Consider the following 25,129-nt stretch of genomic DNA (forward strand, 5'->3'; position numbering starts at 1 on the left):
CATCCTGGGGACCCAAGGGATCCTCTGCCATTCCATCCATGCAGCAGGAGTCACCCTGCTGCCCTTGACTCCCTGCAGAGGAACAAGTGCCATGTCTCTGTTTGGGAGAAGCCAGATGCTGCCCCTGGGGCATCAGAAGTGGTGCTGAAGCCTCTTTCAGCCCAGCCCTGGGTGCAGTTTTCTCATCCCCTCACCGAGTGCCCGCTCCCCCAGCCGGCACTGACCAACCAGGTTGTTTGGCTCGCGTGGTTTGGTGGTTTGGAGAAACAGCCCTGGGCTGGCAGGGGGCCAGAGAACCTCGAGGAACAGCCCTGGAGAGTTTTAAGTGATACTACATTAATACAGCTTTTGATTAATATATTGCAACTCAATCAAGTGCTCATGAAGTGACCTCACTCTCCTCATCCTCCCAATGAAACACCTTTTTTTGGGTTGAATCTTCATATTTTGTGTATTTTTTCACTTAAATTTAACTTTTTGTAGTTTGTGAGGAGGTTCATCTCGCTATTTCTAAGAGGTTTTTTACCTGAATCATGTTGGTTTGGGATTTCTGGGCTGAATCTTGGTGTTTTGGAGCTTTTTATGGACACAGGATGCCTGGTGAGTTCTAGAGATGGACTTGGGCAGGAGGAACCCCCAAGCCAACGCGCTCAGCCCTTGTTTTCCCCCCATCAGGATTTGTCCTTCCCAAAGCTTGGGCGGATGGAGGAGGAGGCTGTGAGGAAGAGGAAGATGCCTTGGTCCCCCCAGGCAGGTGAGGAGGCAGTCAGTGTCCCTTTGGGCGGGTGTTGTGCTGGCTCTGTCAGCCGAGCATGGCCCCGGCTGCAGGACAACCCCGCTGGCGCCGCCGTCCTGCCGGGGCCGGAGTTGGGGGGATGTCCTTGGCCTTCCCTGTGGGCCGGAGGCAAATCCCCTGCCTGTCCTTCTTGCTTCCTGCCCCAGGCCCCGAGCTGAGGACGGAGAGCCCGGAGGACAAATCCCCCCGTGAGACCCTGGTGGGAGAGGCCGTTTTGAAGGGCTCCACGGCACAGGAAGGCAGCGGGGAGGAAAAGGGCCGGAGATCCCCCCTCAGGAGGGGCTCCAAAGCCATCCCAGGGTGCTCTGAGGAGGAAAGAGCCAGTCTGTGCCGGGAAGGCGGCCGGAGCTTGAGCCAGAGCTCTGAGCTGGTGGTCCCTGAGCAGCCTCCCAGCAGGCAGAAGCCCTTCAGGTGTTTGGAATGTGGGAAGAGCTTCAGGAAGAGCTCCGACCTCCTCAAGCACCATCACATCCACACTGGAGAATGGCCCTACACTTGTAGGGAATGTGGGAAGAGCTTCAGCCGGAGCTCCAGCCTGATCCGACACCAACGCATCCACACTGGGGAACGGCGCTACGCGTGTGGGGAATGTGGGAAGAGCTTCAGGGACAGCTCCGACCTTATCCGACACCAGCACATCCACAGTGGGGAATGGCCCTACACATGTGGGGAATGTGGGAAGGGCTTCAGGAAGAGCTCCTGCCTTCTCACCCACCAGCTCATCCACACTGGGGAATGTCCCTACACATGTGGGGAATGTGGGATGAGCTTCAACCAGAGCTCTATCTTTCGCAGACACCAGCGCATGCACACTGGGGAACGGCCCTACACATGTGGGGAGTGTGGGAAGAGCTTTAACCAGAGCTCCACCCTCTTCACCCACCGGCTCATCCACACTGGGGAACGGCCCTACACATGTGGGGAATGTGGGAAGAGCTTCAACTGGAGCTCCACCCTCCGCACCCACCAGCGCATCCACACTGGAGAACGGCCCTACAAGTGCTTGGAATGTGGGAAGAGGTTTCAGACCAGCTCACATCTCCTCGTGCACCAGCGGACACACACGGATGAGAGGCCCTTCCGCTGCACCGACTGCGGGAAGGGCTTCAACCAGAACTCCACCCTCGTCAGGCACCGGCGCATCCACACTGGGGAAAGGCCCTGAAAGTGTGGGGAGTGATGCCGTAAGGTCCATCTGGATTTTTATTATTTTTATTAATTTTATAAGCTTTATAAGTAGTTAAGTAGCAAAAGTAGGTTTTAGAAGCAGCAGCCCTTATTCCCTCACCCTTTAGCACCCTTTAGTTTACACATTCCTCAACCCTCTCACCCCATTCCATGCTCCCCATATCAATTCTACCCCTGAATTCAGTAGAAAATGTTTAGTCTTTTTCAAGGCAGGCAGGCCTCTTCTGTTTGAGGACATCTAATCCCAGCCTGAACCACAAAAGTACAGTCAAGAACTGGGTGACCTTGCACTCTTTGTGCTCTGAAGATGATGAAGATGATGAAGAGGTGGTCCCGAAATACACCCCAGACCCAATTCCCAGGGGGTGGATAAAGGGGTGGACCAGGGCAAAAGCAGTGGGATGGACAAGACTTGGATTGGTCAGGCAGTAACATCTCAGGCACAGCCTGCACGCATCTTGTAACATCTATGCCTAGGCACAAATTAAACCCTTTCCTTATCTCACCCTCCATTAACTGCTCTGGAGTTTTCTTTTCTCAGCACCATTAGGCATCAGCTGTTGGCCCGCATGGGGAAACTTGGACTTCCTCAGATCGGATATTTCATCGTGCAGGAATTGCTCATCAAGCCAGCATTTTATCTGAGATAATTCCTGCCCCTGTCTGAGAAAGCCAGCTCCACAGAACCCACGAAACCAAGCACCGAGCACAGAGGTGAGATAAGAAAAGGCAAAAGAAGGGGAAAAGGTACCTTCTTTTGTTAGCAGCTGCGAAAGAGTTTTTGTGTTTCCGGGGAGATAGGGAACACGGGAAGACTGGAAAGGCTTAGACTTGGGCCCAGAATAGTCGCGAGAGTCGATTTCCAGTAGGCGAAAGGGGTTTTTTGGTGAGAGCAGATCAGAGTGGATTTGTCAGCCTAGGGCTGGGTTTCCTTTAGGTCGGAGGGGGACGCCCTTCCAGAGTGCTCTGTTGCTGCAAGGAACCAGGTGGGCTCTGTAGTTAAGTGGTTACAGCAACAGCTTTATAATCCTAAGGTAACGAGTTGGAATCCTGGTGTGGTTTGTTTGTGTTTTGTAGTCATGGGTTGTGTGGATTCAAAGTTTAAGATTCCTAAGGGGTCTCCTCTGAGTTTGATTTTGAAGCACTGGAGAACTTTGACCAGTCCTGAGACAATTTTAATAAAGGAAGAACTTTGTAGGCTGTCTGTCGGTGCTTGGCCTCTGTTTGGACAAATGAGAGGGGTGACTTGGCCGGAATTTGGTTCTTTTGAACTAGACACAGTGTTGCAATTAATTTCGCTTTTTAATGTAGAACAGAAAAGGGAAAAAATCCGGTATGCAGAGTTGTTTATGTTTCTATTAACATGCCCTGGATTGAGAGAGGACTCCCCGCTGCTGCGGTGGCGGGGGGGAACTGGAGCTGCAGGGTGGCAGCCTCTGGACCAGCTCCTGCTGGACAGGCAGGGGATGGGCAGATGGGGGCCGCTGGAGGACTCCCTGGTGCGGCCGCACCAGGGGGAGTTGGACAAATCGGGGCCTCTGGAGGAGTTGGCTCGGGGGCGGCGGGAGCAAGTCCTGCCTGTGTAGATGGTAGAGCAGAGGCTGTCGGTTTGGCCGGAGGAGGCACAGCAGCACAGATAAGATCTGTAAGATCGGCTTTTGTTAGAACGGCTTTCGGCGCGGCAGAGCCGGGCGGGGGTAACACAGACGCTGCGGAGCCAACTCAGAGGTAGTGTCTAGTTTGATCGCAACAGGGATAACAGCAGGAGCGGCTCCTGGCCCCACAGGGGCAATGGAAGCGGGACCCTCCCCGCCTGTTCCAGTGACTGTGGGGAGAGCAGCCCATTCCCTTGCAACTGATGGCGGCTTTACCAGAGCAGACAGGGTTGTCATGGTAACAGCAGAGGTGAGCCCGGGCACAGCAGAGCGACTGAGAACTAAAGTTGTTCTACCAGTGATGTGACAAGAACTGTGAAGTCTAAAAGGTCGGCTTTTACTAGAGTTGCTTTTGGCGTGGTGACACCAGGAAAAGTTACTATAGATGCAGCATCTGTTGTAGAGGCAAGGGAGACTTTAGAAATCGCGGCGAGAAATGCGCCGAGACCGGCCAGTGTATGATGGTGACAGGCGTAGGGGTTGCTGGCTCTGACGGTGGCAGTGAAGTGAAAGTGTCGGCCCCAGAAATTACAAGAGCCCCAGGGGTGTTTGTGGAACCGAGCAGCCGCAGACAGGTGCTGAGGCCGTTGATTCTGTCAGTGGCGATAGCGGCGTGAGAGCTGTAAAAACGGGGCTGCGTGCGCCGATTGCAGGAGAGACCCCAGGGCTGACTGCTGCAAACACAGCACTGTGCTACTGTAGTGGCGAATACAAAGGCGATAAACTGGTCTAAAATGTATGAAGTTAGACAGGATATGAATGAGTCGCCCACATATTTTCTGAATAGGCTGAAGGATGTCATAGGGAAATCCACTGATATTGATATAGAGTCAGACCTGGGGAAAAAACACCTAGTGTATTTGTTTGTAGGACAGTCCACAAATGATATAAAGAAAAAACTGCAAAGAGCAGGTGGTAATGAAAAGGATATTGATGAGTTATTGGATATAGCTTGGACAGTATATTGCAATAGAGAACAGAAGGCGAGTACAGTGGGCGGTGGAGCAATTTTAAGAACAGACGTTGCTGCAGCAACCGAACTCCCAGCTCAGAGCGCAGGGGAGGTTTCTGGAACGGCCATTACCACGGTGACAGAGCCAGCTGGCACAGGGAAAAGAAAGTTGCTGCCTGTTCCTAGTGCTGTAGGAGTGCGCATAACCAGACAAAAACAAACGAAGTTTGTCCCAACTATACTAGCAAGCGAGAAAGGAGGGGGACAGAGGGAGTGGGGCAGAGACAGGCAGAGCTGGTCCCAGTTGTTGCTTTGGCTGACGAGGAGGCTTTAGTCCCTGATAGTGTGACCCAAGCAAGGGTGGCAGATGCAAGTGCTGTGAAAGCTCTAAGACCATTAGGCGCGGCGGCACGATGGAGTACTGAGGCCACTGACTTTGCAGAGGTGACAGGACCCAGCCCTACCCCTGCTGTTCTGAGGACTGCCCCAGGCATAACAAACACTACTGTAGATCCAGTCCTAACAAAGGCACCGGGAGCTGGGAGGAAAGCAAGGGCAAAGAGAATGAATAAGCATGTAAAACCTCCCCTGCCTGTACTAACTAACGTAGAGGGAGTAGCCCTTTCCCCTGGAGCTGCTGATCCCACACAAGCAGCTGCCACGGGTGCAACTACAGACAAAAGACCAGCTAAAACTACAGAAGCTGCAGGAAAAGCTAAAGCAATGTCTGTAACTGGAGTCCCAGCCCAACCTAACACGGGTCCCTCTGGCTTCACCATTAGGGGCGGAGATGGAGCTGTCACTCCCCCTCCAGCTCTCCCAAGCCTTCACAATCCATACCCTCCCACCAGGCCAAAAGGGGGGGGCAATATCAGTGTGCATTTCCAACAAACATAAAAGCTAAAGCTCGCCAGTGTAATATATGTAATAGGTAATACTTTGAAAGAAAAATTTAGTTATAATACCATAACTGTAATTGAAATTACAGGAATAAGTGAAACCAAGCCACTCTTTGAACTTTTAGGATTTAAATTGAGTAAATATTAGGTAATTCATCGATTCTTCTGTATGTTGAACTCTCCTAATCCTTTGTTGAGTAGGAGTTCATTAGAGAAATTAAAAGTTGAAATCAAATTCTGCAAAGGGGAGAGAAAAGTTATGATTTTTGATAATAATTGTGTCGAAGCAGCTATCTTTTTCATACAGGAGAACCATGAAGAAATCCCTGCAAAAGCTGAGAGTGCTGTCATCCCAATGGTATGGACCAGCATCACACTCAGACCAAAACCAATAATTACCAGGAATGCTACAAACACAGTGTACACCACAAAAATTAGGAATACTATTACCAACATGATGAAGCAAATGGTGAGTGTTCTTTCCACAAAGAGAGAGGACACTAAAAAAGAAATTGTCTAGGTCTGAAGGGAAAGCAACTAATTTGTCCCCAACAAGCAAAACTAGAAGAATAAAAACTGTCTATTGACCTCTATATCCTCTGTACTCTAAGCCTGTTTCAGTCTCACAGCCTGTAAATATTTCTGCCCTCTGTGCCCTGATTGAGCTCAGGGAGCTGTGGCAAAATCAAAAGGGAGGCCATTGTTTTGCTCTTAATGTGAACTAACAATGTGTCAGAAGTTGACTGTTGGCAGATAGTCTGTTCCAGCAGACAGACCTAAAAGCTGTGCCACCAGAACTCAAACTAAGAGTCATGAAAACAACTTTTGTGCAGAAGTACACAAATGTCTTGACAACTACAAGTGAAATACACCAGGACAAAGAGTTTTGAACTGCAATAAAATCAAGAGTGAGTAAACAAGAAGCTAACATAAAAGCCTTCTGACACGATTGAGAACTGTTGTAAGATCAATGTGTAACTTCTAAAGGTGGTACATATGTATGTGTTATAATTATTGTATCTATTGTATTATTTTCTATTCTATTTTACTTTTGAGCTTCTCTTGTTGTTAGCTTAAGTGCAAAAAATTAAAAGCTTACATTGCTTTTGCTTTTACTACATGAATTGTTTTAGGGTTTGTAATGTTTGTACTTGCACGTATCTTGTTCCAACAGCAATTTGTAAACATCTCTGTCTCTTTAGTTACTGCAGCTTGTGGAAGAATTCCTCCTGAAAGAGTAGTTAAATGAAAAGTCTGTATAGATTTTCATGTGATTGTGAAATCATGTTTATATACTTATGCTTTTAAGATGCTTTCTTATCTAGTGTCATCTAGGAATATATGAATGCTGAATTGCATAAGAAGTCCTGCACTGAGACCAAAGGACAAATAAGAAAGTAGCTTCAGTGCTGAGGCAGCACTGCAACAGCATTGGTTCTGTAGACTCTCCTATGGGACCCTGAGACCTAATTTGCACCATTGCCTGCAATTTTGAAACAAACTGGTAACATAGTTGTTAAGATAATTTGTTTAGATCATTTAAATGCTTTGCTTAGAATCGCTTTTTAGCTTTATTGTTTTGTTAGTACTCACAATATACAAATGCACCTAATTCAATAAATGAGGATGCTTTTATCCATGGAGGCAAGAGGTACCTGTATTACCACTTCATGAGGTAAAGATAATCCACTGCAGTCTGGGACAGGCTGGAACAGGACAGCCTGCCCCGATAAGGCCTAGAATCTGTCCAGAGAGTACAAGCTCTCTGTGGTGGGCTACTGGCACTGCCAGGGTGCTGTCTGCATCCAGACGCAGCCTGCTTCAGGTAAGCTCTTGACTGGCCTATTAAATCTGTGACTGGCAGTTAATCACTTTATGTGATAAAAGCACAAGCTCCTCTCTCAAATGATCAAAATGCAGGAATTCCAAGATTCAAAGTTCCTGTAAAATTGTCATCAAATAGAGAGTCACACTTTATCGACTCCCTGGTTGCATAAAAAAGTTTATTTGTGAAATTGTTTAATGTTTTAAGATCTGCTTTGCAGGAACTGCAGAGATTAATCGTATCATCTAAGCCTATGAAACTGGACACTCCTGCTCATCTGTTCCAGCCCAAGGACTGAGTCTGTATTAAACAATGAGACTGAAACTCCTGCAAGCCAAACGGAAAGAACTGTTTTCAAATCCAGCGAACCATCTTCATCATGTCAGAGTTATTATCAAGAACCCTAAATTTCACCCAAGAAGAAAAAAACCTCTGTTCTTAAGATGAGTAGAGCAACAGAAACTATTACAAAGATTGTTAAAATAATATTTAAGTTTTTTTCTCTTGTCTGTATTGCTTAGTACTACTAGTAACTATGAATTGAGTTTAAAACCTAAATTTACATTTGGCTTTGACAAAATACATCTACCATTCTTCATGAAAGTGAGTGCTGAATTTGCACTATGAATTTGGCTGAAATTTAGCAACAAGTTTAAATTATATATATATTGGGTAATTCTTAGAAATATTTCATTAAATTTGCTTCCACAGACTTACTTCATAGTTACCAAACTAAACCTGAATAGAACAGCCATTCATGTTAATAGAATATAGTGTTAAATCTACATAATAGCTTGTTATGTGATTAATGTTATAAATATTAGTCATCTTACTGATATCGTGTTAAGTATAAGTAGTAGAGATTGAACAAGATCTTTGAGTCTTGTTCAATTTCTAAAGGGGAGACTGATGCCGTAAGGTCCATCTGTTTTTTTTTTATTTTCCTAATTTTATAAGTTTTATAAGTAGTTAAGTAATAGAAGTAGGTTTTAGAAGCTGCAGCCCTTATCCCTCACCCTTTAGCACAAGTAGTTTACACACTCCCTACCCCATCACCCCATTCTATGTTCCCCATATCAATCCCACCCCTGTATTCCAGTAGAAAATGTTTAGTCTTTTGTCGAGGCAGGCCTATGCTGTTTAGAGAACACTCATATCTTAGCCTGAACCACAGAACACAGTCAAGAACTGGGTGACCATGTACCCTCTGTGCTCTGAAAATGATGAAGATGATGAAGAAGGGGTCCCAAAATACACCCCAGACCCAATTCCCAGGGGGTGGGCCGAGGGGTGGACCAGGGCAAAAGCAACGGAATGGACAAAACTTGGATTGGTCAGGCAGTAACTTCTCAGGCACGGCCTGCGCGCGTCTTGTAACATCTGTGCCTGGGCACAAATTAAACCCTTTCCTTATCTCACCCTCCATTAACTGCTCCGGAGTTTTCTTTTCTCAGCACCATTAGGCATCATGACAGAGGGGAGGACATGAATTCACAGGGATTATATGATATCACAGGAGAGATGTCATGTGATATAATTGATGTGACATCATAGAGGAGATGTGATGTCACAGGAAGGATGTGATGTCATATGATGGATGTGATGTCATAGGGGAGATGTAATGTCACAGAAAGGGTGTGATGTGACAGGGGAGCTGTGATGTCACAGGAAGGATGTGATGTCACAGGAGAGCTGTGATGTCACAGAGGAGGATGTGATGTCATACAGGGCAGGTGTGATGTGACAGGGGTGATGTGATGTCATAGCGGAGCACGTGAAATCACAGGGATTATATGATACCACAGGAGAGAGGTTATGTCATATGATGGATGTGGTGTCATAGTGGAGCTGTGATGTCACTGGGCAGGTGTGATGTCACAGGGAGGTGCAATGTCACAGGAAGGATGTGATGTCACAGGGGAGGACGTGACGTCACAGGGGAGGACGTGATGTCACAGGGATGATATGGTATTACAGGAGAGATGTGATGTCATATTATGGATGTGATGTCATAGGAGAGATGTGATGTCATAGGAGAGATGTAATGTCACAGGGGTGATGTGATGACAGGGGGAGTATGTGACGTCATAGGGATTATATTGTATCACAGGAGAAATGTGATGTCATAGGATGGATGTGATGTCACAGCGGAGCTTTGATGTCACAGGGGAGAATGTGATGTCTCAGGGGAGGACGTGATGTCACCGGGATGACATGATAACACAGGAAAGATGTGATGTCATATTATGGATGTGACGCCTTAGGAGAGATGTGATGTCACAAAGGAGGACGTGAAGTCACAGGGATGATATGGTATCACAGGAGAGATGTGATGTCATATGATGGATGTGACATCACAGGAGAGATTTGATGTCGTAGGGGAGGTGTGATGTCACAGGAAGGATGTGATGTCGTGGGGAGCATGTGATGTCATAGAGGAGTGACACATTTCCCCCCCAACCTTGCTCCAGCTAAAGCTGTGGAATTTGTCTTTGTTTCCCTTGGGTTCAAGGTCAGGCCGTTTTATTTCCATGGATGTCTAGAGATGAGTTAAGGGTAGCTCAGGCCTTTTGGTGAGTGTACCAGGGTGAATTTATGCTTATACTTTTGGTCTGTGTTTGGCCCCGCCACCTGTGAACGTTTTGCTCTTTCCCTGCCAAGTTATGGGAAAACAAGCACGGATAAATGGGAAAGTTGTCCTTGAAGAGAGCTTCTTGTATAAACTGTTTTAATTGGTGTTGTGTGATTGGCTAGTTGTCCTCCAAGGTTGCTTGAAGGAGAAGTTGAGGAGGAGAAGGATGAAGTAGCACCCCCAGACTCAGTTAAGAAAGACCCCCAAAGCACACTGCGCGTGCGTGAGGGGATTTCCGAAGTTCTCACGTGTGCACAGAAGAGATGCACTGACATAACCGGGGGGTGGGGACTGAGGGCCTCGGGCTGGGCAGTGCTGCCCACACCTGGGAGGTTGTGGCCACTCAATTAACTGTATAAAAAGCAGATAGCTTTTGTGAATTACTGACTCTCCAAAGATGCAGCTTCTGCTATGGGTAATTAGAGGCATGCTAGGTCGGTTAGATAACTTTATGGGCAACAGCTGGGTAACTGGGGAGATCGTGCTGGGGGCTTATTCCTCTCCTCCTTCCTCCCTTTTGGGTTTGTTCATTTTGTTGGCCACCTCTTGGTAATAAATATTGTTTTTTGAGCTTGCAACGGTGTCTTGGGTTTTCAAGCTTCAGCATGTTCGACCCCCTCCCTAATACAACCCCATACCAAAGTCCCAGATCCAGATGCCACCTGAACACTTCCAGAGACTCCACCACCTCCCCGGGCTACTTGTTCCAATGCCTTAAAAGTCTCTCAGTGGAAAAAGGATTTTTTCATAACTAATATGAACCTTGCCCAAAGCAATTTAAGGCCATTCCCTCACAACCTTTCACTATAGCCTTGGCAGAAGAGACCAACCCCAACTCCACTAAAAATCTCTTTTCAGGTCACTGTAGAGAGCAATGAGGTCCCCCCTGAGCCTCCCCTTCTCCACACTCAACAAGCCCAGTTCCCTCAGCCATCCCTCAGCAGACATGTTTTCCAGAGCCTTCCCCAGCTCCGTTCCCTTCTCTGGACACGCTCCAGCCCCTCCAGGGCCTTTTGGCACTGAGGGGTCAGAACTGGACACAGCACTCCAGGTGGGGCCTCCCCAGTGCCCAGCACAGAGGGGCAATCAGTTCTCTGCTCCTGCTGGCCACACTCTTCTCCACAAAGGCCACGATGCCCTTGGCCTTCTTGCCCCCCTGGGCACACTCTGGCTCATATCCAGTCTCTGTCAAGCAGCACCCCCAAGTCCCTTCCTGCTGAGCAGCTCTCCAGCCCCTCTGCCCCCAGCCTGGAGCGTTCCAGGGGGTTGTTGGGAGCCAAGGGCAGGCCCTGACACTTGGCCTTATTGATCCAGCCTGTCCAGAGCCCTCTGCAGAGCCTTCCTGCCCTCCAGCACATCCACACTCACACCCAACGTGGTGTTGTCCATGAATTTCCTGAGGGGGCTCTCGATCCCCTGGTCCAGATCACCCAGAACGATGTTAAACAGGAGCAGCCCCAACCCTGAGCCCTTGGGAACCCCACTAGTGACCAGCCCCACCTGGATTTCCTTCCATTCCCCACCACTCCCTGGGCCATCAGACACTTTGTCACCCAGCAAACAGTTCCCAGGCAAGCCATGAGCAGCCAGTTTGTGCAGGAGATGCTGGGGGAGATGGTGCCAAAGGCTTTCTGGAATTCCACAGAGACACATCCCCAGCCTTTCCCTCAGCTGCTGAGCGGGTCCTTTGTCAGAGAAGGAGATGAGGTTGGTCAGGCAGGACCTGCCTTTCCCAACCCCAAGCTGGCTGGGCCTGATCCCCTGGTTGTCCTGCCCCTGCCATGGGATGGCACTGAGGAGGATCTGCTGCATGGACTTCCCTGGTCCTGAGGTCAATGGGACAGGCCAGGAGTTGCCCAGATGCTCCTTTTGGCCCTTCCTGTGCATGGGCATCCCATGTGCTTGTTGCCAGTCAGCTGGGACTTGTGCAGTTGTGCAGCACTGCTGGGGAATGAGTGAGAGTGGCTTGGCCAGCTCTTTCTCCAGCTCCCTCAGGACTCTTGGCTGCATCCCATGTGGGCCCAGGCACTTGGGGGTTCTCACTGGCAGAGCAGGTCACTGACCATTTCCTCCTGCATTGTGGGGGCTTCACTCAGCTCCCCATCACCAGCTTCCAGCCAAAGCCTGCCTGCCAGGTGTCCAAGGGGACAGTTCTGCTGCCCCCTCCTTCCTTCCCCCACAATGGAAAACTCCCTCATTTTGTGTCCTTGTGCCCCAGATGGCTCCAACCACCACCTCACCCACCAGTCCCACAATCATGGAATGCTTTGGCTTGGGAGGGGCCTTAAAGAGCATCTCAGCACCCTCAGAGTCAAGAATTCTTTCCTACTATCTCCTCCAACCCTTCCCTCTCTCAGTGTGAAGCCACTGCCCCTTGTCCTGTCACTCCAGGCCCTTGTCCAAAGTCTCTCTCCATCTTTCTGGTTGGTTCCCTTCAGGCACTGGAAGGCCACAATCAGGTCAGCACAAAGCCTTCTCTTCTCCAGCCTGAACAATCCCAGTTTTCTCAGCCCTGAGATATTTCTGAACCTCGCAGAATCCAGGGGCCATTGGGACTCTGCAGAACCTCCTGCATTCAAGTGCTCCTTGTGAAACTGCAGGCTCTCCTGGAACCCAAGGATTCCTGGAACACTGCAGAGCTCACGGAACCAAGGGGCCACTGTCCCACTGCAGCTCCTTCTGAAGCACGAGGGACCCTGGGACAGTGGGAAATCTCCGAGAATCCAAAGGGCATTTTGGGACTGCAAGGCCTCGTGGACCTAAAGGAACCTTTGGAGACTGTGGAAGCTCATGGAATCCAGGGTCCATTGTGACATGTGGGGCCTCCTGGAAGCAAAGGAACCCTGAGAATTTCTGTGGGAACAACAAAAGGCAGCAGCAGCTGCATTCAGTTAATCAGGATGCAAAAGGAGTGTTTTGGCCTTGACTGGTGTTTTCCATCCAGAGAGTGCTGTTTGCCAAAGTGGAAAACCACTTGGAACGCTCTGCATGGCAACCTGTGTTTTTCTCTGGTGGCTGAACACAGCCAGCACATGAGGGGAGGGGAATGTGTGGGATCAGGGCACTGCTTTGAGGCCATGCTGGGAATTCTGGTGGACTAAAAGACAAACACCAAGTGCTGCTCACAAGAGAAAGGAATAAAAGGGGACGCCGGAAAAGTGCTGGTGGACAATTCCCGCAATGGAACTCTGTGTGTGCAGCCTCATTTTCTCCTTCAGTGCCTACAGGAAAGGGGGCAAACAGTGGGGGTTCGGAGCTCAAAACTGGTCGGTAAGAAACTGAGGATTAAGGGGACAGAAGGAAAGTGGGAGGAACAGGGAGAAGGGTAGAAAAGGGAGGGTGGTCTTACGAGTCTGATGGTCCCATGGGGGTCTTTGGGCACAGGGGGGTTGGCCAAGGAGGGTGGCCCCCCTGAGCTCCCAACTTCCTGTGGGGTGCTGGGGGCTGCTGGATCCAATCTCAGCCTTGGATTATGCCAACACTTTCAGTTTAGAGGAATTACAGAAGTGTGACTGAATCACTTTTGTCCCCCAGGTTTTAATGATGGCAAATCGGATCTATTGATAAAAAGGAATTTATTTAGAGTTACAAATGATCAGACAAAAGATCTTCATCAGAGTTATTAACTGCACAACAGAAACTCTTAAACTAACAGGAGTACAGAATAAGATAGGACAGTGCTCTACACCAAAGCAACTGTTGAAGCAATTCTACTCAAGCTGGCACAAAAGCAATAATTCTTAATGAGAGATGGATGGAATTCCCCCAGACCAACACTCGTGGGGAGATCTCTGCTCTCAACCTCGAGGAGTGACCTTGGGGGGTCCCCAGGCAAGGCAGGAATCTCCACACACACCCCAAGAAGGGTTCTGTTGGAAGAAGCTGCCCCTGGGAAAGGGGACTGGCCCTTTCTGGTTGAAAGGGATGGAGTGACAGTCACTGGACTCCAGGGGTTGCCTCATCATCAGGGGGTTCATTCGGGGTGGAAGCAGCGGCCAAAGCTCTTCCCGTAGTTGGAGCTTCCTTTACCGGTGGGTCCGTTGGTGTTGGGTCAAGCCAGACTTATTAGTGAAGCTCTTCCCACACTCTCCACACTTGTAGGGCCTCTCTCCAGTGTGGATGCGCCGGTGCTTGATGAGGTTGCAGTTCTGGTTGAAGCTCCTCCCGCAGTCTGTGCAGCAGAAGGGCCTCTCATCCGTGTGAGTCTGCTGGTGCTGGATGAGATGTGAGCTGCGTGTAAACCTCTTCCCACACTCCCCACACTTGTAGGGTCGTTCCCCAGTGTGGATGCGCCGGTGGGTGACAAGGGTGGAGTTCCGGTTGAAGCCCTGCCCACAGTCAGTGCAGTAGAAGGCCCACTCCCCTGTGTGTGTCGGCTTGTGCTTCAGGAGATCTGAGCTGGTCTGAAACCCCTTCCCACATTCCAAGCACTTGTAGGGCCGTTCCCCGCTGTGGATGAGATGGTGAGAGCGGAGGCTGGAGCTGGTCCTGAAGCTTTCCCCACACTCAACACACTTGTAGGGCAGTTCCCCAGTGTGGATGCGACGGTGCACGTGCAGGCCGGAGCTGTTCCTGAAGCTCTTCCCACATTCCCTACACATGTAGGGCCGTTCCCCAGTGTGGATGTGCTGGTGTCGGATCAGGTTGAAGCTGTCTCTGAAGCTCTTCCCACATTCCAAGCACTTGAAGGGCTTCTCCCTGCTGGGAGGCTGCTCAGGGACCACCAGCTCAGAGCTCCGGTTCAAGCTCCTGCCACCTTCCCGGCACAGGCTGGCTCTTTCCTCCTCAGAGCACCCTGGGATGGCTTTGGAGCCCCTCCTGTGGGGGGATCTCCGGCCCTTTTCCTCCCCGCTGCCTTCCTGCGCCGGGGAGCCCTTCAAAACGGCCTCTCCCACCAGGGTCTCACGGGGGGATTTGTCCTCCAGGCTCTCTGTCCTCAGCTCGGGGCCTGGGGCAGGAAGCAAGAAGGACAGGCAGGGGATTTGCCTCCGGCCCACAGGGAAGGCCAAGGACATCCCCCCAACTCCGGCCCCGGCAGGACGGCGGCGCCAGCGGGGTTGTCCTGCAGCCGGGGCCATGCTCGGCTGACAGAGCCAGCACAACACCCGCCCAAAGGGACACTGACTTCCTCCTCACCTGCCTGGGGGGCCCAAGGCATCTTCCTCTTCCTCGCAGCCTCCTCCTCCATCCGCCCAAGCTTTGGGAAGGACAAATCCCGATGGGGGGGAAAACAAGGGCTCAGTGCGTTGGCTTGGGGGTTCCTCCTGCCCAAGTCCATCTCTAGAACTCACCGGGCATCCTGTGTCCATAAAAACCTTCAAAACACCAAGATTCAGCCCAGAAAAAACCCAAACCAACCAGAGTCAGGAAAAAAACCCTCAGAAATAGCAAGAAGACCCTCGCCACCCCAAACTGCAAAAAGCTGAGATTCAGCTAAAAAATACTCCAAAATACAAAAATTCAGCCCACTAAAAGGTGATGGGGACTGAATTTAACCCTCCAGCAGGAAAGTTGTTTGATTTCAAGCTCGTCTTCAAGGCATGGCCTGCGATTGGAGCCTGGGCTCTAATTAACCTCTCCTGTGCTGCCAAACAGCAGGAGCTGTATGGCCAAGGGACAAACTCTGTGATCCCTGTCAGTGTCCATGGCCCCTGTCAGTGTCCTTCAGGGAAAGTGGGAGGAGGAAATGAAGAAACTGGTTTGGAACTAAACCCACGTTAAAGTGGGAAAAACCTCCTTCCATGGAAATAAAACTTAGGCAGTTTTTCCTGGGCTGAACGAGCTCATTCAGGGATAAAGGACTGGGACTTCTGTGGACACTTGTGCTGGTTTCTTTGGACACTTGTGTTCCTTCAGAGAGCCCCTGGAAACACTCTGCTGTTCACTCCCAGTGCCACCAGTGCCTGGGTCCTGTCTGCAGCAGCAGATTGCAGTGGGAGAGGAGAAATGCTTTTCTGAACCTCTGGGCTGGACACAGGCACAGCCTGACCCTGAACCCAAGGGAAACAAAGACAAATTCCATGGCTTTAGCTGGAGCAAGGGTGGGGGTGTTTCCTGAGGGCAGCACTACACCAGACTTTTGTGTGTGTGTGTGAGACAGGCAGAACCACAAATGCCTGCACAGCCCAGAGCAGTCAGTGTGGGGCTGTGCTTGCTGCTGCAGAGACCCCCAGGGAACAAACCCAGCCAGTAGTTTTGGGAGGGGGTGTCCCTAAGGAGGACACTTGCCTTATTATTGCTTATTATGTGTAATATCTTATAGATCTATCATACAACACCTAAGGATGGATTCTATAGAATGTGTACCATATATATGATACAGAATATATCTGATTATTGCTTTATCTGTCTGTTCATACAGATATTGTGCATGCAGAGAGATTGTATTTGAGGGATATGTTCCTCTCAATACCCTGTGAGCTCCACTCCCAAGGCCAGCAAATTCCTGAAGCTCCCACTTCTGTGCCCTGCAGGTTTTGGCAGATTTGCAAGAGCAGGGGAATCACTCCCTGCAGCCCCTTTGCACTGTAGGAAATGGGAGCCCTGTGCACATCCTGCTGCCTCCAGATTCCATTCTGGGTGTGGGAAAGACCCTGTGGGGAGCAAAGAAATGCCTGGTTCTGCAGGAGCTGCAGATGCTCAAGGGGCAGCAGGACCAAGTCAGGGGCCTGAAGGGGGCCTGGGGGACTTTGGGGAGTGGGAGGGTCCTGAGGGAGCTGGGGAGGGGCTTTGGGGATTGGGGGTACAGACCAGGACAGACCAGTACAGACCAGTACAGACCAGTACAGACCAGGACAGACCAGTACCTCCTCACTGCTTTCCAGATCTCTCCTGGAGCTGGGCCACGTTGTCCTGGGACACCTGAGCCACCCCCCAGTGCCCTCCCAGTACAGCCCAGTGCCCCCAGTACAGCCCACTGTGTTCCTGTCCCAGGGTGCTGGGTGATCCCTCTTTGAGGGGGGTTGGAAGTGATTTGAGGGGGGGCTGTGGGAGATTTGGGGAGATCTGAGGAGTTTGGATGGGGATTTGAGGGTTTTGAGTGCCTTTAGGGAAGTTAAAAGAGGTCTTGGGGACATTGGGGGTCAGAGGTACCTATGGGGGGAGGGGATTAAAAGGAAAATGGAGGTTAGGAGACATTTGGGAAGGGTTAATGAGGCCTGGGCGGGCAGAGGAGGGGCTGCACCAAGAGCAGGTGAGTCCTGAGACCCCCCCTGGTGTCCCCAAGACCTTCTTGGTGTCCCCAGTTCCTCCCTTGACACCCCGAGGCCCCCCCTGGTGTCTCCAATGTTCCCAGGGACTTCCCATAGCCCTAATTCCCCCCAGGCACCCCCAATTCCACTGTCCACAAACCCCTCCCCACTGTCCCCAAGGCCCATCCCAGATGTCCCCAACCCTCCATCTCAGCCCAGGAGCCCCCCCCCCGGACCATCTGACCACAAAAACGCCCCCCCCACACTCACAGAAAGAACAAGGGCATCTGGGGAAACATTGGGGAGAGTTGGGGGGCTTTGCAGGGCCCTGGGTGATTACTGGTGGATTACCAGGACACACTGGGGGGAACTGAGGGACACTGGGAGGGCACTGGGAGGGACTGGGGGGTTACTGGGGGATTACCAGGACACACAGGGAGACACTGGGAGGTTACTGGGCCATACTGGGGGTTACTGGGTGCTCACTGCAGGATCACTGGGCCATCCTGGGGGGCAGTGGGAGATCACTGGGACACACTGGGTGGTCACTGAAGGGGTCACTGGAAAGTCACCGGGATATGCTGGGGTCTAGGGATCCCCTTACCCGGATGTGGTACATTTCCCCCCGGATTTTGGGGCCATCCCTAGGACCCCTCCTCTTTGGGGCTGGGGGACCCCCTGGACCCACTGCTGGGCTTTAGGGGACCCCCCAAAATGGCCTCAAAACCCCTGAAAGCCCCTCCTCGACACATCAAAACCTTCTCAAGGTCCCCTCAAATGCCCTCAGAGACTTCATCCCTCCCCAGCACCCTCTAAACCCTCTCAGTGACCCGCAAAACCCACCTGGGACCCCCCAGTCCCCTTTAGGGAGCCCCCAATCCCCCTCTGAAACCCTCAAAACCATCTAACACCCCGTAAACCCCCTAGAGACCCCAAAACTGCCTAAAAGGTCCCGCCAGGACCTCCAAACTTCCTCAGAGACCCCCAAACCCCACCTGGCACCCCCCAATTCTCCTCAGAAACCAAAACCCCCTCAGAGACCCCCAAATCCCTTCAGGGACCTTCAACCACCCCCTGAGTCCCCTCAGGACACCGAACTCCCTCAGGGACCCCTCAAAACCTCCTCGGTTATCCCCGAACCCCCCCGCTAAACCCTCCCGAGCCCCCCCGGGGGGACTCACAGCACTCAGAGCGAACCGCAGGCCCCGCCGCCATCACCGAGTCCCGGCTGCGCGCGCACCGCGTTCAGAGAACGCCGCCGCAGCCAATCAGCGCGCGGCCACGCCCCCGCAGCCCCGCCCCCGCCCCTGCCGCGTTGGCTGCCGGGAATCGGTGATGGCGGCGGGTCGGTCGGTGAGCTCTGAGTGCAGGCGGGGGGTGCGGGAGAGCGGGGTCTGGGGATCCCCTCGGGGGCTGCGGGGAGCGCGGCTGTGGGGGGAAAGGCTGCAGGGCTCGGGAGGGTTTAGCGCGGGGGGTTCGGAGGTTCGGAGGAACCTCTCGGGGGCCGCGGGGCCCGGAGGCCTCCCAAGAACCCGGAAGGGTGATTCGATTCCTGTGAAAGCCTCTCGGAAAAAAAATTCAAAACCACCCAACCAAAAAAAGAACCCTAAAAAAAAGAAAAGTGACAAAAAGATCAAGGAAAAACTGGAAGGGCGAGGATGATTTTATTACTTTGCTTCAGTTTTTCCTTGGTCTCCTCCTTCTTTGCTCCCTTCCTTTACAGAAAGCTCTTCTGCTGTTCTGTGGCTTTGTGGTCTCTTAGGGGCTTTTAGGGGTCCCTGAGGAGGTTTTGGGGGGGTCTCTGAAGGGGTTTGATGTCCTGAGGAGACTTAGGAGGGAGGTGGAAGGTCCCTGAAGGGGTTTGCGAATCCCTGAGGGAGTTTTGGAGTCTCCGAGGGAACTGGGAGGTCCTGGGGGGCTTTGGGGGAGGGTCTTTGAAGCAGTTTTGAAGGTTTCTAGAGGGATTTCGAGAGTCCCAGGCGGTTTTGAGGGTCTCCGAAGGAGTTTTTGGGGTCCCTGAAAGGGCTTGGGGGGTCCCAGGTGGGTTTTGCAGGTCACTGAGAGGGTTTAGGGGATCCTGGGGGGGAGATGAGGTCTCTGAGAGGATTTGGGGTGTCTTTGACGAGGTTTCGATGGGTCCAGGGGTGGATTTCTGAGAGGATTTCAGGGGTTTTGAGAGGATTTTGGGGTGTCTCCGTGTCAGTCCTGCCTGGCCACGGCCAACTAAAACTCCTATGATGCCATTTCTCATCCCACCATAGCACCTCTGCCAGCCCAGCAGACCAACCCCAAGGAAAGGGGATCCCAATTCTCCCCTTGAACCCCAGAGACCCCCAAAACTCAGCACACAGAGGCCCCAAAGGAGGGGGGCCTGGGTGTCCCCTAAAGCCCAGCAGTGGGGTTCAGAGGATCTCCCAGCCCCCAGGGGAGGGGTCCTGTGGGTGCCCCCAAAAGTCCAGGGGGAAGATGTAGCAGAACCGACTAAGGGGATCCCAGTGCCCCCAGTATATCCCAATGACCTCCTACTGGCCCTCAGTATGGCCCAGTGACCCCCTCAGTGACCAGCCAGTGTGTCCCAGTGACCTCCCACTGCCCCCCAGTATGGCCCAGTGATCCTGCAGTGAGCACCCAGTAACCCCCAGTATGGCCCAGTAACCTGCCAGTGTCTCCCCGTGTGTCCTGGTAATCCCCCAGTAACCCCCTAGTCCCTCCCAGTGCCCCCCCAAAGCCCCCCAACTGTCCCCAACGTGTCCCCAGATGCCCTTGGTCTTTCTGTTACTGTGGGGGGAGAGAGCATTTTTGTGGTCAGAGGGTCCAGGGGGGGCTCCTGGAGGGAGATGGAGGATTGGGGACATCAGGGATGGGGTTTGGGGACAGTGGGGACAATGAGGAGGGGTGTGGGGACAGTGGAATTGGGGGAATTATGGCCATGGGGAGGCCCTGGGGACATTGGAGACACCAGGGGGGTCTCAGGGTGTTAAGGGGGGAATTAGGGACACCAAGAACGTCTTGGGAACCCCAAGGGGGTATCAGGACTCACCTGCTCTTGGTGCAGCCCCTCCTCTTTCCCCCTAGACATCATTAACTCCCCCAAATGTCTCCCAACCCCCCTTTTCCTTTTAATCCCCTCTCCCTACAGATCCTTTGACCTCCCAAGACCCCTTTTAACTCCCCTAAATGCACTCAAAGCACCCCAAAATCCCCCAAATTCCTATCCAACCACCCCCTCAAATCTCCCCTAGCCTCCTCTCAAATCCCTTCCAGCCCTCCCCAAAGAGGGATCACCTGGCACCCTGGGACAGGAACACAGTGGGCTGTACTGGGGGCACTGGGCTGTACTGGGAGGGCACTGTGGGGGCTCAGGTGTCCCAGGGCAACGTGGCCCAGCTCCAGGAGAGATCTGGGGAGCAGTGAGGAGGTACTGGTCTGTCTTGGTCTGTACTGATCTGTCCTGGTCTGTTCTGGTCTGTCCTGGTTTGTACCCCCAAGCCCCAAAGCCCCTCCCCAGCTCCCCCAGGACCCTCCTGAACCTCAAAGCCCCCCAGGCCTCCCCAGGCCCCTGACTTGGTCCTGCTGCCCCTTGAGCATCTACAGCTGCTGCAGAACCAGGCATTTCATCAGCAAATGTGCAGGTGACCCCAAGCTGGGGGTGTGTTGATGTGCTGGAAGGCAGGAGGGCTCTGCAGAGGGACCTGGCTGAGGAAGAGTGTGTCAGCAGGAGCAGGGAAGTGATTGTTGGGCTGGAGTGAGCGCTGGTGAGGCCACCCCTGGAGTGCTGTGTCCAGCTCTGGGCCCCTGAGTTGAGGAAGGCCCTGGAGGGGCTGGAGCAGGTGCAGAGAAGAGCAGCGAGGCTGGGGAAGGGAGTGGAGCACAAGTGGTGTGAGGAGAGGCTGAGGGAGCTGGGGGTGTTGAGGCTGGAGAAGAGGAGGCTCAGGGGAGACCTCCTGACTGTCTGCAAGTCCCTGCCAGGAGGTTGGAGCCAGGTGGGGGTGGGGCTGTTGTGCCAGGCAGCAGCAGTAGGACAAGAGTGCTGGGTCTTGAGCTGTGCCAAGGGAGGTTTAGGTTGGATATTAGGAAGGAATTTTTTCCCCAGAGAGTAATCAGGCCTTGGAATGGGCTGGGCAGGGAGGGGGTGGAGTCAGTGTCCCTGGAGGTGTTGAAGGTGAGAGTGGATGTGGCCTCAGTGCCATGGTCTGGGAAGCACGGCAGGGTTGGATCCAGAGTTGGACTTGATGATCTCAGAGGTCTTTTCCAACGTGGCTGATTCTGTGATTCTGTGATTCCCATTCCTATGGCAGCACATGCTTGAGGCTCTATCCCCAGGGTGATAGAGATGTCTGTCCATATATATCTCCAAGGTTAGTCTGTAAATGTGTGGTGTTAGCACATCCCCGGGCTGAGCTCCCCCCAGGAAGTGCCGTGGAGCTGAAGCTGCTGCCATCCCCCCCCTGCAGCCGCTGCCCCAGCCAAGGGAGCAGCAAAGGCAGGGCCAGGAGCAGAGGCAGCAGCAGGGGAGCCCTGGGGGGGCCGGTAAGCTCTTGTGTGGGTCAGGAAAGAGGCGCTGGGCACGAGGCTGGGGCTGTGCAGAGCTGCCCAGGGCTGGGTCTTCAGCCGGGGGTGTTGGTACCAGCCAGTGGTGGGGCCGAGCAGAGCACGGGGCCTCTTGCAGAGCCCTGGAGCAGCCTCCCACTTGCCAGCCCTGCCCTGGTGGGGTGACACTGTCCCCTCCCTACAGGATACTTCCTCTGAAATCTTCAGGGAGGCATTTTTTGTTGCTGGTTCTTGCTGGGGACCTGAGGGCCTCTCTGCAATCCCATGCATGGGACAGAATCTCCTCTCCAGAGCTTGACTCACTGCAGACTTTGCAGGGAAATCTGTGCTGGCAGCCCGAGTATGTCCCGACCCCGCACGCTCCCCCAAGGATATTTGGGATGAGTTCCCCCCTCCTAGGCACCCATGGGATGTGGGGCAATTGTTCTCCTGCTGTTCCTGTTCCTGCTCCACCCCTGGCGGCTCTTGTGGGTGGACAGGAGGTGTTTTTTGGGGGTGTCAGGCTGGGTTGGAGGCAGAGCCCCGGCGGTGGGTGGGGGGATGCAGGTCCCCCCCACAGTGGGGGTTGGTGTTGCTGGGTCAGGCCCCGCCGGCTCCATTGTCAGCCTGGTGCCGGCGGGGGGGACACAGTGGGTTTGGGGCCCCCGGGAGTGCCGGGGGTAGGTGTGGAGCCCGGGAGCTGCCGAGTGTGGAGGGTGGAGCGGAGCGATGGCGGAGCTGGGGGACCCCCGGCAGCCTGGAGGGGGGAGCACGGAGAGGGAGGAGCCCCAGGACCCCCGGGGAGCCTTGAAGGGGGGACGCAGAGAAGGGGAAGCCTGCACAGTGGGGACCCCTGGGATCCTTGGGACAATGAAGTGGAGAACCTGGAGAGGGGGAATGTCTGGGAACGCAGCACCCCGAAAGCGAGAGTCAGAGGAGAAGGAACCCTTGGGACCACCGATACTCCCAGCATCCCTAAGTGGGACCACCAGCATCTCAGAAAGAGTAGCTGTTACCAACCCCAGAGGGGAGAGACCAGAGAGGGGTGACTCCTGGGAGAATTTCTTTGGCTTAACCTTCATATTTTGGAGTAGTTTTTTAGTTGAATCTCAGCTTTTTACAGTTTTGGGGGGCGAGGGTCTTGTTGCTATTTTTGAGGGGGTTTTTACCTGAATCTCAGAGGTTTGGGTTTTTCTAGGCTGAATCTTGCTGTTTTGGAGGTTTTTCTGGTCACAGGATGCTCGGTGAGTTCTAGAGATGGACTTGGGCAGGAGGAACCCCCAGGCCAATGCACTCAGCCCTTGTTTTCCCCCCATCAGGATTTGTCCTTCCCAGAGCTTGGTCGGATGGAGGAGGAGGCTGCGAGGAAGAGGAAGATGCCTTGGGCCCCCCAGGCAGGTGAGGAGGAAGTCAGTGTCCCTTTGGGCGGGTGTTGTGCTGGCTCTGTCAGCCGAGCATGGCCCCGGCTGCAGGACAACCCCGCTGGCGCCGCCGTCCTGCCGGGGCCGGAGTTGGGGGGATGTCCTTGGCCTTCCCTGTGGGCCGGAGGCAAATCCCCTGCCTGTCCTTCTTGCTTCCTGCCCCAGGCCCCGAGCTGAGGAGGGAGAGCCCGGAGGACAAATCCCCCTGTGAGACCCTGGTGGGAGAGGCCGTTTTGAAGGGCTCCCCGGCGCAGGAAGGCAGCGGGGAGGGAAAGGGCCGGAGATCCCCCCGCAGGAGGGGCTCCAAAGCCAGCCCAGGGTGCTCTGAGGAGGAAAGAGCCAGCTTGTGCCGGGAAGGCGGCCAGAGCTTGAGGGGGAGCTCTGAGCTGGTGGTCCCTGAGCAGCCTGCCAGCAGGGAGAAGCCCTTCAAATGCTTGGAATGTGGGAAGAGCTTCAGCAGGAGCAACACCCTCCTCACCCACCAGCACATCCACACTGGAGAACGGCCCTACCCTTGTGGGGAATGTGGGAAGAGCTTCAGGCAAAGCTCCAAGCTTATCCAACATCAGCGCATCCACAGTGGGGAATGGCCCTACACATGTAGGGAATGTGGGAAGGGCTTCAGTGACAGGTTCACTCAACGCACCCACCAGCACATCCACACTGGGGAACGTCCCTACAGGTGTGGGGAATGTGGGAAGAGCTTCAACTGCAGCTCCAACCTCCTCATCCACCAGCGCATCCACACTGGAGAACGTCCCTACACATGTGGGGAATGTGGGAAGAGTTTCAGGCACAGCTCCACCCTCCACTCCCACAAGCACATCCACACTGGGGAACTACCCTACACGTGTGGGGAATGTGGGAAGAGCTTCAGGAACAGCTCACACCTCCGTATCCACCAGCACATCCACACTGGGGAGCGGCCCTACACGTGTGGGGAGTGTGGGAAGAGCTTCAGGCACAGCTCCAATCTTCACGCCCACCAACGCATCCACACCGGAGAACAGCCTTACACTTGTGGGAAATGTGGGAAGAGGTTTCAGACCAGCTCTCATCTCCTCAGACATGAGCGCGGACGCACACGGATGAGAGGCCCTTCCGCTGCACCGACTGCGGGAAGGGCTTCAAGCAGAATGCTCACCTCGTCACCCACCAGCGCATGCACACCAGGGAGAGGCCCTACAAGTGTGGGGAGTGTGGGAAGAGCTTTACCCACAGCTCTACCTTGACCAAACACCAACGGACCCACTGCTAAGGGAAGCCCTGTGAGTGCCCCGACTGTGGGAAGAGCTTCGACCGTAGGACTGACACACAAAAAAGGTTTCAAAAGGTCTTCAGGATTTTGAGTATCTGCACTCCAACATCAGTTTATTCTTTTGAATATGTGTAACTTTAACATCATTTTAGTCTGAAAGCCAAATTCACCACTACCCTGTTCCTCGATAAATGACCAGTTACACTGAAGCAAAGAGCACTGGAACCAGTGCAACAAGCCCCAGTCTGACTTTCACACCTGCCCACGTGTCCTGTTTTCTGCTGCTCTACAGACTTCCTTGTTTAAAATACAATGGAAAAATGAACAGTTTTTGGGGTTGTTTTGGTTTTGGGCTCGGGTTTCCCCCCCCCTACTGTTCTCATTAACCTCATTACAAATCTATTTCAGTGTTTGAAGATGAATTAAAATTTTGAATGATTTTTAATGTTAATGCCTTGACCAAAGTATCAAAACATGAAAAATAAAAAAAAAAAAAAACACTACAAAGCTGTCCATTATTGTGACAATCAAACACTCAGAAGTACGAACTTAAGCACAGTGAAAACCCCATAAGACCATTAAAAAGAATTTTAATATTTATATATTATTATATTTTTACTAAGCTTAACATAAGGAAATTTAATTCCTGACATCAGCTTTCCCCACCTCCCAAAAAGGTAATTTAGTTACATCTTAGTCACCCTTGAAAGGCTCTTTCCAGTTGGGTTGGCCTCTGCCTCAGACACTCATGAGATCTGCCAAATCCAATTTAAGGGCAAATTT

The 25,129-nt window shown here is 52.7% G+C and overlaps 1 pseudogene; it reads left to right on the top strand.

Moving 5' to 3' along the window:
- LOC135405244 (zinc finger protein 208-like) overlaps window positions 1–24,688 on the top strand; it is a 328,696-nt pseudogene extending 304,008 nt beyond the window's left edge.
- The last annotated feature ends 441 nt before the right edge of the window (window positions 24,689–25,129 follow it).

This window comes from Pseudopipra pipra, chromosome W (genome assembly GCF_036250125.1).
Source record: "Pseudopipra pipra isolate bDixPip1 chromosome W, bDixPip1.hap1, whole genome shotgun sequence".
In the NCBI taxonomy this organism is placed as follows: Eukaryota; Metazoa; Chordata; class Aves; order Passeriformes; family Pipridae; genus Pseudopipra; species Pseudopipra pipra.